At 35.5% G+C, this 19,303-nt stretch overlaps 1 protein-coding gene across 1 annotated transcript in view; it reads left to right on the forward strand.

The window, feature by feature from the left end:
* NALF1 (NALCN channel auxiliary factor 1) overlaps window positions 1-19,303 on the forward strand; it is a 410,411-nt gene that overhangs the window by 273,812 nt on the left and 117,296 nt on the right. The window lies entirely within an intron of this gene.

The following is a 19,303-nucleotide window of genomic DNA, read 5'->3' on the forward strand; positions in this document are numbered from 1 at the left end:
ACATATTCAGACTCTTAGAAGGCACTGTTTTTAGGTAGCATAGGAATAAGTGTTACACTTTAAAGCAGGACAAGTAGAACAGCACATTCTAGGTTATGGAAGTACCTTGATAAAGTACCATAAGATTCTTGTTAAAGGCACTACTGAATAATAATAATAATAATAATAAAAAGCAACAAAACAAACATGATTCCTACAGTACTATTTCCTAAAGAAACTATGACTGCAGTGTATGAATATCGAGACCCTAGAGTACTCCAGCTGAATGCTCTGGGGAAAAGATAGCTAACAATCTTTAACTAAAATCATTAGACAAATACTTACACTGAATGGATTATCAATTGGAGTCAGGATTGAATAATGACTTTCAAATAAGTAATGCTAAGGGACCGATCCACACAATTATTGCATGTGGAAATCATTTTTTTAATATTAAACAAGCTCTTCTGAAATGCATGAAGACAAGTACTACTACTGGCTATAAGATAAAATCAATGTAAATATGCAGATATGTGTCATATTGGTCATAATGGAGTGTTAAAATGTAGAGCATTAGGGATGGAATACTGTTTCAACCTGAGAACCACCTTCCTTTACTACAGTTTCCAAATGAATTTTGGAGTAGTTAAAGCTATGAAGTGAATAGGTACCTTGCAGCCAAAATTTGATTGTTCTTCACTCCTGATATTTTCTTTTTTGCATTGAAAAGTCATGTCCAGAGGAAGCCATGCAGGAAGGACCAGTGATGGAAGTTGCTGGGGTCTTTTAAGGTTATCTTAATGGACCATTCTGGTCTATTGCTATCTTCTAGTTTTTATAATAAAAAGTGAAATCTATCAAAGGTTATGAGATGTTCTTCAGATGAAAGTGGCTTTCAGGTCTCCCAGTTTTTAGCACAGAGAAAATTGCCCAAGCATGGTTATGAGAACACTGCTTAATTCGTGTGAAGGTGAAGTGGTGAATTCTGGGTTGCATGAGCAGAGGGGTGCCTATCACAGCAGTTTTAATCAGCAGGGTTCTTTGGGACATATAGTGTGACTAATGATGACCATCAGGGTGACGGGATTCATTATTTTATTCATGTTTAATGAGCATAAGTAAATGATGGTCAGTGCCCATAGACAAGAAATATTGGATCATGGTTACTAAGCACAGCTGAAATGTTCCTTGCATACTAGCTTTGCATTTGCCTCTTTACTCATCCCATAATGTAGAGAAGTGATGGAGGACTGCTTTTGACTGCTGGTTTATGACCTCTTTCTGTATTTTCTGAGATATCTTATTAGGTTAAAACTCAGATCTTCAAGGAATATGTGCTTATCTACATAGTACATTTGCAATTTATTTCTGATTTTGTCTTGCACTGAATTCTAAATTCTTTCAAATTATTTATGTTATTACAGAAGAGATCACGTGCCATTTCTTTCCCATGTATGCCATTTCCTAATTGTGACCCATATACAAGTTGTGTTAGGACACTTCATTGGAGTGAATGAAACAGAGAATGGAGAAGAGAAAGTTTAAACAAATTCAGTTTTCAAACACAAGCTAGGACCTCCTCAGTAAAAACAAAAATAAAATTGAATTAAAGTTGCAGCTCAAGTTTCATGAGTATAAAAATTCCTCAGTTTAGTAAGTGTGTTGAATGTACAGAAGCATGGTATGTTAAGATAAACTTGACAAATCATGGAATCAGAAAACTTGCTTATAAGAAAATATGTTGATGGTTTCTGGTTGAGTTTTGAGTTTAAAATACTACCAATCCATCTAGTCATTCTAAACCCAAAGCAATTATCTGGACACTTTGGAACAGAACTTTCAGTTCTCAAGAAAAATTGAAAATAAAAAAAATAGTAATATCAGTGGAATTATTTTGAACAGAATTGAATCAATCTCTAGTGCACAGGATCCTTGCTTTCTAGTGCAATTTCAATAGATTAATCTACAATGAACTAAACAGGCAGATGCATGAAGTTAGTCAACTGACATTAGTCGTCTTCTTTATTGTACATATATGTGCTGAAACTGCCAGGAGTGACATGCTACTGGGATACTTTCTCATAGTCTCATACTCTCACAGTCTCGTGCAGGTTGGAAGGGACCTTAGAGATCATCAAGTCCAACCCCTGGGATTCGAGCCTCCTGTGTAGCAGAGCGGCACTTCTACCACTTGCGCCACGGGGGGGATTCGAACCCGGGCCTCTGGTGTTGCAAGTGGCATTCCTACCACTGCACCACCGGGCACACTTTCCTACCTGCTGATGATTGATGAATGCTGAAAAGGGAGGGATGGCAACTACTTTTGATTATACAGAGGAGATGAGAGGCAGAACTATCAACCTCCAGTAAAAAGTCATTTCTTTAAGAAATAGTAGGTCTGAGTTTATTTTTTTCTTAATTTGAAGAGTTCAGATCCACCTTTCATCAGAGAAGAGTCATCAATGACTCTCATAACTACACTCACAGTGCTATTGTGGAGTCAATAAAGCCCAAGAAAATACACAATTATGGTATTGAGAAGGTATGGCACATAGCAGTGGTGGAACAGCTTTCTGTTTCCAGCCCCAGCTCTCGTCTTTATTCCAACAACTACTAAAAAAATACTCTCTAGGTGTTTCAGTAGTATAGAATGGTGAACTTTGAATAAAAAAAATCCAGGCAATAGAAATTTAGTATTTCCACCCTGCTTCCCTTTTCTTTATTAAATGCGACATTGAAGGTAGTGGTTTATTATACCCTCAGTTGTAGGTTTTCTTGTTTTTCATTATGCCGGATGCATTTAAGCTCCCGTTTTCCCATAAGGAAGACAAAGAATTGTTCTCTACTACTAGAAAACACTTCCTTTTCTACTGTATCACATGACATTGAGGTTTTTTTCTCTCTTAGGGTTGTTTTCTTGTCATTTGTTCTCAAGTTTTCTATTAATTTAAAATCATAGAACATTTTACACAGTTCAGAAAGTGGCATGATGATATTTAGCATGTTTCCCTTCACTCTTCAGGGGCATTAGCAAGGGAACATGAGTGTTATTATTTCTTTTCATTAATTATCATCTGATGCCACCACAAATGGTTTTGTTCTGCTTGCATCTCTAAGAGGCAATGTTATTTCAGAGCTGCAATGACCCTGGCAGTTAAATGAAGGTGCAGTAAAATTATATAATAATTAAAACCTAGTTCTTTACTCATTATCTCTAAGTTTCTTGGAATTCATTTCAATTTTAAAAATAAAAGTATCTTTTCTCTCCCAACCTCAATTTTTGAGCCGAGCTCTATTTCCATATCCTACTACTCCCTAGTCACTGATGTTAATGTACACCATGACTTTCCATCTTGCACTTGTCTGCCCTTGCAATTCATTCACACCTTCACTGTTACCCTATGTCATCTGCAAAACCTTTTCCTTATGTTACAGATGAATCCATTAATTTTGTAATTTAGAAGAATTCTCAAAATGCATAATCATCAAATCACCCAAGTTCTTCAGAGGCAAAATTGAGATTGCATTGAAGTTTTTATTGTGTTTCAGACTCATGACAACTTCATTTGCACTATCACAGCTAGTAAATACAGACTACAAAACACTGTTTAAAGAAATTCTTTCTGTGTGTTTTTTTTCTTTAATTATTATTTTCTTTCTTTTCACTGTTATTTTTCTTTTATTTTTCTTTTCACTGTTAAATTCTAGTTTAGACCTTGCTTCTTTTACCATTTTTATTTCTTTTTCTACAAGGCATAAAGCTGAATTGAAAGTACTTACGGATTATGACAAAGATGCTACACTACGTTTCTCTTAATTTTTTTGGACATAGTTTCCCTGCAAATAATTTGAAATGTTGAAAATGTCTTTGGACTTTTTTCTTAAGCAAGCTAAAGAGAATTTTCATTTAATATAAAATACAAATTTTTCTCTTTTATAATCACTTAATGCTCATCATCTTTACACCTTTTAAGGCACATCTGCTTCACATAATGAATGCAATGAAGACAATGAAACAATCTGCAGAACTGTTAGCAATTTATTATGACTAAGCCCTTTAGTTGTACTAATGAGGTTACGCTGCTTGAAAGATTTGAAACAGTCCTGTCTTGAAGGCACAGAGCTGAGCCATGTGAACACACTAACTGAAACTGCAATTTGCTTAGACATTTCAGCCACAAACCATTTCTCACTGTAGGCTCAGGTAATGTCTTTTATCATGTAGATCAGTTTACATCTGATTCAGCAAATATTTATTTTCTTTGATTTGCTTGCTTAATGTATATCAGAATTAGGAGAACCATTTTATTTTAAATTGTGATAGTCCCGTTTTTCTACTGATAAGAGACTAAATATTTTTTATCATTTTTATTATAGTTTAAGAAGATATGAATGTTCAGTTTGTTAATGCAGAAATGTGACAGGTGAATATATAAAACAAAAGAAGATTGATGATTGAAGATTTAGATAACATCTAAAGTATAACTTCTCCAAATACGCTTCGTCTTCCTCTTCTTTTTCCTTGTATTCTCTCTATCCTTTCCTTGAATGTGTTTTCACACAGTCGTCTACTTTTTTTTTTTTTTTTTTTTTTTTTTTTTTTTTCCATTAAAAGTGAGGCTGCGGCCAGAAATTGGCGGTCCATGGCTCTGTATCCAGATGGAGGACTGTGACAAGTGGTGTTCCTCATCTACTGGTGTTCTTTATAGTCTTGATCAAGGACATATACAGGCAGATTGAGTGCACAGCAAGTTTACAGATGATACCAAGACAAGTGATGCAGTTAATACTCCATAAGAAATGAAACCCATCCAAAGGAAACAAAGTTTGAAAAGCCAGGCCACTTGAACTGAATTAAGTTTGACAACTTCAAGTGCAGAGCATTGTACCTGAGTCAAGGTAATCCCACATATGTGTCCAGACTACAAGTAGTTCTCTACTCTGCCCTAGTGCTCTGCTCTGCCTTAGTGAAGCCACATCTGGAATACTGCATCTAGGTCTGGGTCCCTTGGTACAATAAAAGCATTCAACTGCTGGAGAGGGTCCAGAGGTGGACCACAAAATTGATCAGATGGCTGGAGCATCTCTCCTAGGAAGAAAGGTTGAGGGAGCTGGGCTCGTTCGACCTTCAGAGAAGGCTCTGAAGACCTTATTGTGGCCTTCTAGTACTTACAGGGAGCTTATAAACCAGATGGAGACTGACTTTTAACACAGGTAGATAGTGATGGTTTTAAACTAAAAAACGGTAGATTTAGATTATATGTTATGGGAGACAGTCTTTACTAGTGGAGGCCCCTGCACATACTGCCCAGAGAAGTTGTGGATGCTCCATCCATGCAGGCATTCATGGCCAGGTTGGACGGTGCCCTAGGCAGCCTGATCTGGTGAGTAGCAGCCATGTCTATGACAGGGGTCTTGGAACTAGATCACTGTTAATGTTCTTTACAACCCCAGCCATTCTCTGATTGTACTATTTACCTACCTTTCTTCGTATAGCCCCACTGGAAGCTTTCATGCTGATAAATGTTTCTTATTTTGACTTGCATATGCTTTACTTTGCTGTGTAATTAGTATGGATGAAAATGGGAGACCATATTTGCACATGATTTGTATGTAGGCAGGTGTGCTTGAGAGAAACAGAAAGTGTTGGAGACCACATGAATTATGTTAAAACAAGACAAGAGAAAGAACTACTTCTGTTTCAATGTGGACATGTGACTGAATAAGCAGTTCACATTTACTGATCCTTCTGCAGACAGATACTTGATGCATCATTGAAATATAAAGTTTTCACGTTAACATCTGAATGCCATTTCCTATTGTAACAAACATACTAAGTGGAGTTTAGACACTTGGATGTGGAGGATTTTGCTCTTACTCGTAACTGATGTAGAGTTCTTCAACAGCTTTCAGACAGAGGAGGCATGGATAGAGATGTAAAGTTGCCACATTTGCCTTCCTGGGAACAGGCACATGCCTCCACTGGGCAAAAAAATAACTAGATATTGTCTGTTTACTTTGCTTCATTTTAGACATAATTTTTTACCTTGTAAAACTGGGAATGAAAATAGTCTTCAGAAGCACAGCACTCCATGTAAGCGTAGTTATTTGCAAAACAATATGGCTATTATCGTAACTGAGTACTGTAGTTAAGTTTGTATCTTTGGTTGTCTAATTCAGTATTTATTTATTTACTTTCAGCACAAATGTGATCTTGTCAGTTAATACTACCCATTAAACATAGAACAACAAATCATGTTTATCTAGTTTTATTTTCTAAGGTTTTCTGTGATTCTCTTACAAAAGATCAATATTTTTCTAATGTTGTTATCTAAGTATCAGATTCTTCAAGCTTGTCCTGCACCTATAAAGAGAAGAAATTATGAAGTAACCTCTAGATATGAAAGTCTTAAGCAATACTGAAAAACACTGAATACTTAAGTCACAAGAATTTGAACAGTCTTGTAGTGGAATGATCAAAAAATAAAACTAGAGAACTAATATGTTGTTATAGCAACTGAATATTTAAAATTAAATTTATGTAAGCAGAAATTCAAGGATTATCCCAGTCACATACAGTAAACATATCTGTAAACAAATTAAGTATTTTCATCCAGATATTCTACCTCCAGCAATCATCATTTATGTTTAATGTAGAATTAGTTGGTGTTTTGAATTCCCAATGAAGTCGTTAATCTGGCTTTGTGCAAGTTTACTCTATTATTTTGACATCTGATTGTTCATCTTGTTGCCCAATCTTATTTTGAGTAGAGTTTTGGTTTTGTTTGTTTGTTTTTGTTGTTTTGTTTATTTGTTGCTTCTGTTGTTGTCTCAGATGTATGCTCTTTTTTACCTATTTCAGCTGTTGCTTTAAACTCTTATTTCCCTGCTACCCTTGTGTTTCTATGCCTTGTGATCAATTTATGGCAGTGTACATTAACTAAAGACCTGGCTTACTGTGGTGAAATACTGTGCTGTGGAATTTAGATGAAGTCTGTCTTTAAAAGATGATTCCTGGTATTTGTTTTGTTTATATTCAGATGCTTAAATCAATCGATATTTTTTTTTCCTCTCCAGTGCCACAGTGTATTTGAGCAACACAGAATACACTTAGCATACAAAGAATATTATTTTTAGCTGGAATAAATCACATAAAATATTTTTAATGTACTTTTCTATATTTAATTTGTATAATGTTATAACTTTAAGTGGGTTTCCTACTTTCAATATGACATTTAGTAAGTAAATATATTTCAAATGTAATCAATCACTGGATCCTAAGAAAAGAAGCATTTGGGTGAAATAATTACTTTCTAAAATGAATTGTCTTGCAATTAGTTAACTTGTGTAATTATGCCTCCATGTTTTTGTAAATGATGATTGGCTTTTGTGTGTGTGTGTGTGTCTGGCATAAAAGGGGCAAGATATAATCACCAGTGTGCATTAGTTTTTGTTACTCTATAACAAATCTCATTCTTTCATTCAGTTTTGCATTTTCAGCTTTAGTAGTGCTTCCATTTCTCAATAAAGAATATTTTTCTCACTTGTAGCAGAAAAGAACCTTGCAAGAAAAATCACATTGTTTTTCAGGCATATTAGGACATGCGATAAACAGTCATTAAATATAATCCTTCTGGGCAAAATATACTTGCCCAGATTTTTATTTTTTTTTTCTTATTATTATTTTTCTTTGCAATAGGAAGGAAAAAATTATACAGTCTACCTTGCAGAGCTGTAGAAATATGACTGCCGATTAAAATTATTTGCAGTTATACAAGGAAAGAGAAACAGCTCACCAAAGCAACTAAACAAAAGGCCACTATTGAAAAAATTGCTGGCACTCGAAGCTAGATCAGAAATCTCTATAAATTCATAATGCCTTGTTTCAGACCACTTAAGATTGAAAGAAACAAATGCTATTCCTATGAAATAGGTTTATGCATCAGATAAAACAACTTTCAGGAATAGTCTTGTACCAGATTAATTTTAAATGTAGCATAAACTTATTTGCAAAGATACAGTTCTGAAGAACTGATTTCAAAGAAGAAGGTGTTGTAAAACTCATAGTTGAACCCGAATTGCAATTCTTGCTGCAGACATTGTAGACTAGACTTACTAGGCAATTACTAGTACCTAGTTTGTAATTACCTAATTATCATGAGGCTTTCAGTATAGCCATTCAACTATTAAGAGGGAAGACTTCGTGAAGGTTAACAGATTCTGTCAATTGTTGTCAGTCACTCTAATAGCCAGTCTGAATCAGAGTATTTTGGGGATTTTATATTTCAGCTTAAATCTCTTAAAAGGGCTGGTCACTATTGTAATCATGAGATAAGAAATATTCACTGACTGTGCATGAAACACTGACTAAGTGGATTGCATTCATGCCCTAGGCTTCTGGCCAAAAAACTGATGTAGCAGCTGGTGTTGTTTGGTCTGTCTGGAAATAGGCTATAGCATTCTAACTTCATTCCCCTTAAAGGCCTATAGCTGAATTGCCACAGCTTATAAAACTGAGTGCAACGCCTTGGGGGGGTGGGGGTGGGAGTGGGGGGGGGAAGATGGAATTTCTCCATGTAATTCACAGTTTGAAATTCTAGGAGAGATTTTTTTCTGTGAGGTTAAGAAAAAGCAAATTTCTGCAGATTGGGACCCATAAATGCAGATCTAAAGTATCTAAAGTAGGTGTAAATAATTGTAAGTTATGTGCAGGGTTGAAAATCAGTCCCTGTCATCTTTTAACTACTGCATTTCAGATGTATGCACATACTTCCTTAGCATCCTATCCTCCTTACAATCTTGCACTCCCACTGCAACATTAATTCTTTTGACAGATAGTCCATGCAAGGGTAAAGAGAGTCGTTAAAATATCTCCTGGGCCCTGGCTTGTATGCAGTTTGTGCTTCACTATCCGTTTTGGATTCTTACAGCTGATATAATTTTTATGTACCTATATCATCTGTAGATCCCTTCCAAGTCTTCAGGAGCTGTCTCTCAAAAGAAAGCAAACTTTTAAAAGTAGATAAAAAGTTTTAAGATGGTTACATGTTTGAAAAGCTAATTTTATTGTTTTTCAAGTGACACTGGCCGCTATTTAATCACCCCAATCACCATTTTAAAGAATTTTTCTTTCACTGTCACCCATGTAAAGAATTTTCTCAAGATTGTTCTTTCCGCAGAGTGTTATTGTTTCCTTGTTTTGTTCTCTGCTCTTGAGGAATAAATTGCATTCATAGAGTACAGGTTCATGTGTACTGTGTTTTTTCAATTCTTAATAGAATTCTTAGAATTCTTAGAATTTTAATTACACTGATCATGATTTGCTAGAAAGCAGAGCTTGATAGCAAGCCATTACACAGTACACTGAGTGGACAGGAAAATCCTTCATGAACAGAAAAGTAAATGTGAAGTTAGGAAGTAAATGTGGCCTGCATGGTAAAAAGCTGAGACTGCCAAATGTAAGTCTTATTTTCAATGAAAGTCTATCTTATTAGAATTAAGAATTAAGAAACTTGAAAAATTTTGGATGTGATAATGTAAGTTATTTTTAATATTTTTTTTAATAGAATGTTTCATTTTGAGCATATTCCTTGTAAAACCTGCCCAGCTTAGAAGATCACACTCACCAGTCAGTGTACATATCTTTTGGCAAACCCTGTTATTTTAGTCTCAGCTGCCAGGACTGTTAAAGATCGATTTCTGAAATTTGGATTTTATTTATGAATCATAGAAAGCTGAAAAATATCAATGAAGTTTAATACCAGAAAAGTCTGTGTGAAATGCTTTTAGAAATGTCATAGTTATTCTGTTTTCATAAGTGTTTGCTTCATAAGATATCCAGATAAGAATTCCTGAAGTCTGAAAGTAGGAAACAATTCAGAGTCAATTTAAATCTAGTATGCTAGATTCCCACACATCTATATACTGAGGGAATACTGAGGTTGTCTGAATTTTAGAATTTGGAATTAGAAAACAAACAAACAAACAAACAAACAGAAACAAAGAAAGCAAACAAATAAAAACAACTCATGAATGAATTTTTATTTCTTTATTGACAAAATTGCATGATAAGAGTGAAGCAATTTTGTACAGAGATAAAAGCTTTTGTTTTGAATGTATTTAATCAAATAATGCAGCATGACTGAATATTGTCATCCATAATTTATTTTTAAAATGTAAACTAATTGTGTGCAAATTTTAATTAATTGTTCTTAAATTGTAATTTATATTCTTGCAGGTAATAATCTCAGGTAATTGGCAATTAGTAGAAATTGGGGCTGTACCAGAATAAATAAATAAATAAACAAACAAACAAAAAACCAAATAAATACACACAATTAACAGAAAGTAAAATTTATTAGATTCTGGCCTTCTGGAAAGCTTCTTCCATCTGTTCACCTGTCAGGTGAAGAAACGACCTGCTGGACTGAACTGCAGGACAGCTTGAGAAACCAACCATCCATGTGCTGAAGTTTGCTCTTATAACTTCATGCAACTGTGGCCTGGCAAGGAGTAAGCCACTGCAAGACAGCCAGCCAACAAAACAGTCTGAGATGTCTCCATCTCCAGGGGGAATATTGGGTGGGACCTGGTGATCAAGGAGAACAGAGGGGATCTGGCCTGGTAATGGCCATGGTGGCCAATAGGGGAAAGGAAACCCTGTTCACTGGATGCTCAGCCTACAAACTCCCATCTGCTCTGCACAGAAGATCTGATGTGAAACTCAACAGACACATGTATCTTATTGCTTCATTTCATCAGGTTTTGCTTTTCCAGTAGAAAATGGAGGTGAAATTCATTTTAATGGCTCTGATGCAAAAATTATGATCTATTATCTTAGTATTTTCAACATTTTACTTCTGTCACTGTGGCTGGAAGGTTTGCAGCTTCCACGGGTTCATTACTAGATGCTTTGAATTCAGAAATTACTGTACAGCAACTAACCTATGTAATCTTAACTCAATGATTGATTGAATTTCCTAATTGCAATTTCAGTTAAACATTTAATCACTTGAAATCATTTACCTTACACAGTATTCACTAACGTCGGACAGCTTGAATTTATAGAAAACTTTTTTTTTTTTTTTCCTGATTTAAGTACATTATGTGAATTCCAATTCTTTTCAGCTCGTAAATACTTTGTATACTTTTATATTTATTTATCTTAGTATACACAAGAATGATAGAAAAAATAAACATCAACACAAAAAAATTTGCAGTCTTTTTATCTGAATAATAAATATTTTAATTTCATGCTCGGTCTTAGCAGCTAGGATTCTGGTTTTAGTTCTAGAAATCCTGAAAAATTTACAAGTTGATTAATAAGTCCCAGAAATCTAAGAATTTTTATTTCACACTTTTTAAGCTATGGAAATGAAAGCTTCAGCAGAAATGAAAATGTCTGAAATACTCTGCTAGCCTGGATTGCAAATTAAGGACTTTTAAAATGAAAATTTAAAGTTTTCTATTTCCCAAACAGAATTGTCTTGGAAATAAGAAATAAAATTTGAAGTTTCAAGTGAAAATCACCATGTTTCATATTTATACCAAAACTGTGGTTTGCAAAGTTTCAAAAAGACCTTACAGATATTACATTACATTGTATATCATAAGTTGTAATGTGAGCTTCTAAGTCTGGCACACAGGGTAAAATTTGAAGCTCAGGGTACAGTTTGCAAATAATACTTCAACTATGTGAGACTGTATTTATGATGAGTCCATTACTCATCAAAATTTCGTTTTAAAATCTACTACCTGTGAATTGTCATGATGTTTAAATCCCCAGGTTTGCCTCAGGTGAAGTCTTAGAGCATGGGTTCCAGAGTTCTAGGCCTCTGTTTCCTTCCTTCTCTTGGTTTCAGCTATTCCATCTAACAGTTGCAGAAATTACAGACTGTAGAAACATAACCTTGTATGTCTTTTTAGAAAAATACCTAGTTTTTATTTATGTGTATTGTCTCAAATCCTTAGAAACCACAAGTGTGTTTAACTTTCTTCTCTCTCTAGTACTTTCCCTGCCCTCCTTTCTGTAGGTAAGTCTCTCTTCTCCTTCTGAGGCCACAGGAGAGCTGCAGGTTCCTGGAAGTAAAGGAGTAAGAAAGTGCTATAATTACTAGCTCAAATACTTAGGCTAGCCAGGTAGCTGCTATCTACATTTGATTATTATAAGCAGGGTGAATGCTTTAAATTGGAGAAGGAAAACTCTTTAACTGCTAGCTAGAAGAATAAGCTCTTATCCTCCAGACAAATGAAGTGGGCCGATGCCAAGGATAAGGGCAGCTAATCATTCCCTTGTCTGCGTAGGCAGATTTTAGTTCCCCTTGGCACTTGGACAGAGTTCTGAGAAATGCTCCTTTCTGTGGGAATTTGCAAATGAAGAAATGTAATACTACAATTAGTTTGTGAAATCTCCTGTTTTTAATGGTAGTTTTAAAAGGACTTTGTTATCCGTAAACCTCTCAACTTCTTGTTCTTTTTTTCTTAGCACTTCTGTTTTCAGTTTCGCTTGGTTGCTTTTGAGCAAACCGTAGTTGAGGAGTTCATTACAGTGGGCTTGAGGAAATAAGGGGTCACAGATGCCAGCAACCCATTAACACATGAAACTGACAAAGGAAACTGCTGAACTAAGTGGGGAAGCATCACCTGTTTGATTCAGGTGAGGCTGAAGTTCTGCTATTGTATGAGGCTCTGACTGGAGCTTTTATCTGATTATAGAACACTTCAACAAATAGATTTGCTTTAAGTCTAGGAAAAAATATTTTAAAAAGCAGGAAAGTGTTTTATGGAGGAAAAGAAGACTGACGTTTTTGTTTTCTTTTTCTTTTCTCTCCCCCATCCTTTTTTTTTTTTTTTCCTTGTATTGTTAGAAGAAAAATTTATATATATACATATATATTTTACATTTGCATATCAGTTGGTTCTTCCTTTATAGTTCCCTAGGAGAGTTCATAAATTGTTTTAGACAAAGTAAATATCTCCTTCCAATTGACACTTTCTTCCTTGCGAATAAGTTCCTCCAACATATGAAGAAAAAGGCAAAGGATGGCAAGGATGTTTTTATACTGTGCATGTTAAACTTAAAAAAAAAAACTTAAAGAAGAATAGGAATACCAGACATAGCCTACATTTCCTGTTACTACCTTTTTACTTTGCTTTTTAAGAAATTTTTGTAGAGTATACACGGCTTGTTTTTAACCATATTGCACAGCTTGTGCATATTCTACTCTATATTTATTGATGTATTGGGTGTAAGCTCCGCTGGGTGAAGCACTGGCTGGATGGTCAGGCACAAAAGTTGTGGTCAATGGAGTTAAATCCCACTGTTGGCCGTTCACAAACGGTGTCCCCCAGGGCTCAGTACAGGGACCACTTCTATTTAACATCTTTATGAATGATCTTGAAGGGGTTGAGCCAGCAGTGTGCCCAAGTGGACAAGAAGGCCAATGACATACTGGCTTGAATTAGGAATGGTGTGTGAGCAGGACTAGGGAAGTAATCCTGCCCCTGTACTCGGCACTGTTGAGAGCTCACCTCGAGTACTGTGTTCAGTTTTTGGTACCTCAGTACAGAAGGGACACTGAGGTGCTTGAGCAGGTCCAAAGAAGGACAGCAAGGCTTGTGAAGGGCTTCGACAATATGCCCTATGAGGAGAGGCTGAAGGAACTGGGGCTGTTTAGTCTGGGGAAAAGGAGGCTGAGGAGAGACCTGATTGCCCTCTTTCAATATCCAAAAGGTGCTCACAGCAAAGGCAGATTTGTTCTCTTCTCACTGGTGATGGGTGACAGGACGAGGGGAAATGGAGTCAAGATGCACCAGGGTAAGATTAGGTAGGATATCAGGAAAAACTTCTTTACAGAAAGGGTTGATAAGCACTGGAATAGGCTCCCCAAGGAGGTGGTTGAGTCACCATCCCTGGATGTGTTTAAAAACCATTTGGATATGGCGCTCAGGGACAGGATTTAGTGGAGGGTTGTTAGAGTTAAGGTAGTATGGTTAGGTGGCAGTTGGACTTGATGATCTTAAATGTCTTTTCTAACCTGAGCAATTCTATGATTCTATGATTCATATTCTACTCTATGGAAGACAATCTCTTTTCAAAGGATATCTAAAATGAAGATATATCTTACAGACTGAAGCTGCCTGCTGCTGTGCCGGCTGCTTCTGCTCCTGTCACCAACATAAATGCTAGCAATCAGAACTACAGTAAGGGAAACAAAGATGGTGACAAAAGCAATAATGTCAGGAAATAAGCAGCAATGCTGTCACATATCCTATTGTCATAATTTACTTGTATGGGGAAAGCTCAACTTGAAAGCCTGAAAAAGTAAAATATTACTTATCTTTTTTTTTTTTGTTTCTCATGTTATGAAAGTTTGTTTGCAAGCTCATTTTCAAACATATAAAATAGAAGTTGACTTCAGTGCTACTGTTCACAGAGCGGTAAGGTTAAATGCAATGTGTGCAAAGACTCATTTATGCACAAAAAATTCCTTTCTTAAACACAAGCTCAGTCTCATCAGTTTTCCTACATGCTAGTGAGCATGTCTGGCATGTTTAGTGAAGGGATGATATCTTTTAAATTTTTTGAGGGAAAAAATATAATTTATTCCTTCTCAAATTAATTGAAAATTGTTTTTCTCATTATAGTATTGTAATCCAAAGTAATGTTTCCATGTTATTTTAGAAAATACCTGATCATCACTTCAGAAGATGAAAACTGGACTCCTGTACTACCAAACATTTTGCATTGCCATATATGTTTTTCTACAGTTCCCTAGTGCATCAAGTATGTGGGGAAACAATAGCTTTTATGAATACAAGTAGTTAGCCACTTGTCAAGGGTTACCTAGATTTATCTATTCCCGTGACAGGGGGAAGCCACCCCATAGGGCCCCTGGGGCCCGGAAAGGAGGGGGGAAAGGGAAATGGGATAAAAACAGCGGCAATCTAAGGAGGAAAAACTTATTTTACTAAATATGATATTGGAATACAAGATAACACAATATAATATAATTGAGGCTAATAAATTGAACGAAACAGAGAGAGAGAGTCCCTGAAAACTGAGAGGCCTACTGTGAACTCTAAGCGACATGGCTGGAATGCTTCCCACTCTCCGAGAGTCCGAGAGAGAGAGAACTCCAGCCTGGGAACAAGATTATATAGCGTTCTGGTCCCGTGACTTATCCCTGACCGTGATGTTCTCTGGGATATGTAGTCTTCTTCTGTGGACTGCACATTCGATAAAAGTGTTCATGCTTTACATAATGTTATGATGTGGAATACTGATAGCAAAATTACAAAATTACAAAACCATGACATCACTTCAGCAAAAAAATCAGGAGAGCTAGATTAGTCTGAGGATGTAAATTGAAGTAAGTAACATTTAGGGAGTGTCCTGAAAGTCACAAGTTATTTGCATAATTTGATCATCTCCAAAATGAGATGAGAGTTTCTGCTCAGCAACAGCCCGTCTTGAAAACACAGGGAAAGTGAATATGGGCATAGCAACATTGCCAGACATTAAGGAGCATACCCTGTGCATTCATCCATGTCAGTGTTCTTTCTTTCATGCAGTAATCTCAAAGATATTTTATAAATAACTGGTTAAAAAAGGAAATAACTGATGGCCCATTAAGGATGCATTTTCCAAAAGCTTTGTTTGACCTACTGTAACAATAGAAAATCTTTCTTTTTTATGTCAGGGAGAGTATGTCAAAAGTTCAGCAAGTCAGATAAATGCTGTACTGCTGTCCTGCCTAGTATTAGTTCATCTTTGATCCATAATACCTTTAAGCTACAAAATATTTAAAGATTCGGATCTCCAGCAGATTCTCAAAAGAGAATTCATTTGGTTACCTCCCTCTTCCTTCAAGTATGGAGTCTTTATACTTGAAGATATTCCAAATCCAGTTGTCCTTGAGTAACCTGCTTCAGCTGGCCCTGTTCTGAGCAGGGAGGTTGGACAAGATGATCTCCAGAGATATCTTCTGATTTTCTTAGTCTGTGAAGGTTAGAATTCAAATCTATGCTCTTCTGAGAGTTTTCATACTCAGTGAAACTGTTTTAACAAAGTTAAAACTTTTCTACCAATTAATTAACATAGCATTCCCTTAAAGCAGATTTTCTGGGGAAAAATATGCTAAAAGAATCACAATGGGCTTTCCCCTGAATTGCTATGCAGAGAAGTCCTCATCAATATGAGCTGATCTCTTTTCTTCTCCACCTGATCACCCACAGTTTTTCCTTTTAATTTCTTCATTATTTTCATTAAGAATGAAGTTATGCCACTGGCAAAAGCTTTCAAAGCCCTGAAAATATTTTTCAAAGCTTCCTGGCACTTACTGAGAAAGATAATCAACCAAAGAAACAAACAAGTTTAGATTTAGGATGTTTAATTATGTCCATAAACTTCCCCTCCTTATGCTTCCTAAAAACAATCTCACAAGTTTGTCTTGATGTCATCTTACTTAGAAATACCTGTATTGGTATCATTCTGTTGTTGTAAGTAGAGAAATCTCCAAAAAGACAGCTTGAAAACTTCCCCATGGCTTTCAGTATTCTTCAACTTGACCTTTCTTTAAAGATTCAATGCTTGTTAGGAATAGTCATTGTACATCCCCAGGGTGATCACTGACAAAGGCTTTATAGTGTGTCTTATGTTTATAATCCTTAATATCAGGCTGTAAAATACAAGCTTGTGAAAGACTATAATTTACTAGGAGATAACAAATATTCATGTCTTTTATTCTTATATTTATTTTGAATGACATGTCAAACCTGGCACATGGTGAAGAAGCAGCTCATGTTAAGGTGCTGTAGAAGAATTAACACTGAAGGCTATACATTTTTAATATACTTATAAGATAGATGTTTGTTGCTATTTTTTGTTGTTGAGGGTTTTGGTTGTTTTTGTGTTTTGTTTTGGTTTGGTTTTTGTTTGTTTTTTGTGTTTTTTTGTTTGATTGTTTTGTGTGTGTGTGTGTGTGTGTTTGTTTGTTTTCCCCAAAAACTAAATGAAGTACATCAGGACAAAACATGAATTACAAATAGAAATCCAGATTTGTTGTTATAACATTGATGATCTACACCTACTAATGTATAATATATGGCATAATGTATAGACATAATTTCATCAATCATATCAGAATGATGTCCTTGTGAAAATTTTTCTATGTACATCAATATCTACACTTTCCCTTAGTGTCAAATAATATGTTGCTCTTCCCGATTTAACCCTCTGAAATAGTCTTAAAAACTGCCCTCAGTAATTGATAGATCTAAACTAAGTTCTTCAGAACAACTTACTGAAAAACGAGTTATTCCATCGGCACCCAAACTTTTACGTATCTGAGTACAAGAAATTCCACAGAATCATTGAATTCACTTTAAATGAACAGCAATGAGAAGCACTCATGCTCTGGAAAATTTTTACTAATATTGTTTCATATTAAGATAGCCAAATCTTGAACAGTGTCATTAATGTGATTGGCTTATGCTTTTGCTTTATTGGTGATAGAGTTTAAAAAGCTTTGCAGCAAGACAAGCAGGTATGCTAATTTTTGTTGATGGTAGTGATTGTGGCTAATATAGCAATGACAACATGTGAAGATATTGTTTTGGCATATTTTAAGATATTTTTAAATTACTTCACACTATTATTGACAGTTCATTGCCTGGTATTTCACCTGGTAACATGATTTTAAGAATATGTTTTGTCAATGTTGTAGATTAGACTACTGTTTTAAAATCTTTCATTTTGTCAGTCTGGTATCTGTCTCCAGTTTCTCTGTTGCAAGTTTCTAATTTCTAATAAAAAGACTTTGCTAATCTATTGCACTTAGAGTCATAGAATGATAGAATCACCAAGGTTGGAAAAGACCTAAAAGATCATCCAGTCCAACCATTCATCTATTACCAATAACTCCCACTAAATCGTGTCCCTCAACACAATATCCAGTCACTCCTTGAGCATGCCCAGGGTCTGTGACTCCACCACCTCCCTGGGCAGTCCATTCCAGTGCTTCACCACCCTTTTTGAGAAGTAATATTTCCTAATGTCCAGCCTGAATCCCCGCTGCTTGAAACCATTCCCTCTAGTCCTAGTTGATAATTCTGGAAAGAAATTACAGTTGTACTACCTATCACAAATCTAATGTATAGTCTTGAAAATATGTGCAATGAAGCAATCTATCAGGCCCTGGGCAACCTGATCAAGCTGTGATATCCCTGTTCATTGCAGGGGAGTTGGGCTACATGGCTTTTAAATGTCCCTTCCAACTCTATGGATTCTGTGATTCTATGATTCTGTGTTAATAGTCATTCTCATAATGAATGGTTGTGAAGTGTTTACCTAATAAATATATTTGTAAATTATTGTATTTAACATAGATGTGTACTAGCTAATGTAGGAATAGTTACTATTATAACATTATATAAAAGCAGCGTAGTAAATACAGCTAACAAGAAAAACAGAACATTATTGGAAGATAATTTTGGTGTAAAACTGTATACAGGCAGCAGAAGTAACTGAAATGTTTTAAATCTAGTATTGTACTCTTTCTATAAAATGGTAAAAAGTGTATAGCCAGCTAGATACACTTTGTTTTTCCAAAAGGCAAGGAAATAGGCTGATTAATACAAAATTCGCAAGGCTTCTGACATGCTTTCCTGAGAAATTTTATTATTTGCTACCATCTGGTTTATTAAAAGTGTAAGTATTTCCTCTTCAGAGATAGTACTTTGTATGACAGAGATGATAATTTAGCAATTTCCTGAGTGGCAAGGTACATCAGAAAGCAAATCACCACAATTTAGTTGAAAACTTAAAAGCCAGAACTTTCAGAAGCCCTTCCAACTTAGGATTGTGTGCAGGATGTTGCACAGAAAATGACTGTCTTAGGAGGAATAAATACAAAAAGCACAAACTGCTTTCTTTTTGGCTCTATCATGCCCAAGTACATTTAGAATTAACATGTAATAGATACCCTGTGTCTGAGGAATCAGATAGGTACAGAGGATGCCTAGAGTTAATGAGAAAAAAATTGACTGAAACATCTCTTTCTACAGAACATCAGATCAATGGCAGTTAAAACAAATCCTACAATGTTTCATTTCTCCTTTAGTGACTTTTTCTACTTTGTGCAGGAAATACTTATAACAAATGACTGAAACTCAGCCTAGAAATTCAAAACTGATTTAAATAAACTGTACTGCTTACTAAGATAGAGACTTATGATTCAGTAATTCAACTTGGTTAGACTTCTTGTGGATGCAGACAAAATGAATATGGAAATCAACTGATTTCTTCACATCATTTGACAAATAG

This window comes from Coturnix japonica, chromosome 1 (assembly GCF_054131305.1).
Source record: "Coturnix japonica strain WE chromosome 1, WE-NBRP24, whole genome shotgun sequence".
NCBI lineage: Eukaryota > Metazoa > Chordata > Aves > Galliformes > Phasianidae > Coturnix > Coturnix japonica.